Source organism: Octopus bimaculoides, chromosome 13 (assembly GCF_001194135.2).
Source record: "Octopus bimaculoides isolate UCB-OBI-ISO-001 chromosome 13, ASM119413v2, whole genome shotgun sequence".
Lineage (NCBI taxonomy): Eukaryota > Metazoa > Mollusca > Cephalopoda > Octopoda > Octopodidae > Octopus > Octopus bimaculoides.
In genome coordinates, this window is record NC_068993.1 from 53,749,316 (window position 1) to 53,752,013 (window position 2,698).

The window sequence follows — 2,698 nt, forward strand, 5'->3', positions numbered from 1 at the left end:
ACACACACACACACACACACACACACACACACATATATATATATATATATATATATATATATACGACGGGCTTCTTTCAGCTTCCGTCAAGCAAATCCACTCTCAAAGCTTTGGTCAGTCCTGGGCTGTGGCAGAAGAGACTTATTTAGGTTGCCAAGTTGTTGGACTAAACCTGAAAGCATGTGTTTGGGAAACAAACTTCTTACTATACAGCCACACCTGCGTCTGTTTAATGTATCTAATTACTAGTGATGCTACTTAACTGATCCTGAATGCTTATAGGATCCACGTGTGAGAAATAAATTAAAAAGCCTGCTTGTAGTCAGCCGATTTCATAATCAAATCCGTCTTTATCCTCTCACATTCTTTGGTTACGGTTTTGTTCATTAGTAAGTTTGTTCATTAATTATAGCTAGGTGGTACTTTGCAGCGTTCTTTCTGCTTTTCTGAGAACAGATTCATTCTCTGTGATATTATTGTAATTAAGGATTTGTAGGTTGTAGGAAAACAGGTTTTCTGTCTATAGCTTTCAAGTGTTAAGATGGCTTACGCCCTCAGCTCAAATTTTCACGTGACTTGTGTTTAGCAACGTAATAATAACTGGTAATCTATCAGTTTTGTAATAATAGATCATTAATTGTACACTTTCAATCACTGCTACACCATCTTTAACTGTAAACCTCACTACTTACCACGGTCCTATTACAATTGCTATCAATAAAAATAATTGAGATTGAGATTGGAAGTTTACTTCAATAAGGACCCATTTAGTGAAGGTGTGTTATAAAACTACCAAGGTTTCAGTTCCTATAATACTCAAGATATAATCATCAGGTCGACCAAATAACACTAGAGTTAATATTGGTTATAAAACAGCTAATTGTTACATGCCATAAAACGAATTTACATCAAAACAAATTCTCCTTGATGCTAGAACTTAAAATACTTACGTCTATGAAGGTGTTACATAAAACAAGTGTAAATGTATGGAATAGTATGAAAGCAGAAGACATGGAATGAACGGTAAAAACTGTATTTTCGCACTAGTTGAATCCAAAGGTTAAACACTATTTCCAATATTTTCACTTCTATTAAACCCGCCAGAATTACTAAGAACTAACTAGAAAAGTTGGATGTTATAATAAAACTTATAAACACAAGCATTCTCTTATTATTGTTGATATCGGCCTATTATTGGCCCTTTGCTTCGTGTGTGATATTTGGTAACCCTTTCTTAGGTTCTCTTCTAGCTCTTACTTTCCCTATAAGTATCAAATTATAGAGGTTGATGTTAAATATCAAACGTATCAATCACATCAAACTAGAAAAATCTGCAAAGGCAACAGACATTGTTCCACTCTTTCCTGGTTTAAGTAATCAAAAATAGTACCTGTGCTTCTGTGTAGACGAATTCCAGATTTACATAATTTCTAGGTTGTATAATATATCCCATCAGTCACTCACTTCGGTCATTCTCCTCAACTCAGAGGTTTTGGTACACACTTAGTCGCCATCAGTTTGAGTACATATCCCAGTATAGATTTTATTTCTTACATCAGTAACTATAGAACTGACCTTAGACGGAGAAAAAAGCAGTTATTAGAAATTGATGTTTCATGAAATACAACTCCTTTCTCGTTACCGATTAAAGTTGGAAGATAGCGTGACAATAGGTAAGCAAAAATATTCCCAAAGACATGAAAATATGATTAGTCAATTGTACATCACTGTTTGATTGGCTGAAAAAAAAAATCGGAAAGCAAATGATATCTCCACGTCTTCAGTATCATTTATATAAAACAGACTCACTAATTATTTTTGCCAACCTAAATACCGATTAATAAATAATTCAGGAACTGCTAAGTAGTTCAGTAACATAAATAGCAAGCCCCTTTGGAAATTTATGCGGGTAGGTATAATAGATTTCCATCCATCAATAACTATATAACTTGTTCAAGAAGTGTTACATTGATCACATGGATCGGGAACGAAAATCTTCGAGTAGAAACGCACACAGATTTGTCGTTGCAATAAATATTCTTCCGTTCCGCCTACATAATCGATTGTTGTAGCACCGATGTGATATAATAATCGAATACCTTTGTCTATCTATTCATGTCCTACAGACCTGCTATGCTTTTTACCATATAAAAAAGTCTATCTACACACGAAATGAAATATTACGCATACAAGACAGATGCAGCGAATCAGGCGAGGGAAACAACTGCATCAAGCAGGTCGAAAGAATGCAAAGGAATGACGTTACTCAGAATCTTTGCCAAAGTTCGGCTTCGGTATAATAGAGCCAAACAATGTTCACATCTTTGACAATACTTGCTTCTCAAAATTGCTGCAACTCTATGATAGAACAACTGCTGTAATCTGTCGAAGCGATTTGTTTACGCTTCTTTATTTCCGTACTTGCGTTCTGATGGCTTTCATAAAAACAAAAACAAAACCTATTACGCTATTTCACAATACTTTATACCAACTACACTATTTACACGTCACACCTAAGCGTGTCTACATACGTGTGCATGTGGGAATGTAAATATATATGTATACATATACATTTATATTCATATGTATACAAATATTTACACCACCTGTCCTCGTCTGTTGTTATTATTTGTATATTCTCCCATATATGCCTGTATATATATATATATATATATATATATATATATATATATATATA

The 2,698-nt window shown here is 34.1% G+C and overlaps 1 protein-coding gene across 1 annotated transcript in view; it reads right to left on the bottom strand.

Annotated features, from left to right (window-relative positions):
- LOC106867557 (uncharacterized) overlaps positions 1 to 2,698 on the bottom strand; it is a 247,151-nt gene that overhangs the window by 139,512 nt on the left and 104,941 nt on the right. The gene's annotated exons all lie outside the window — the stretch shown is intronic.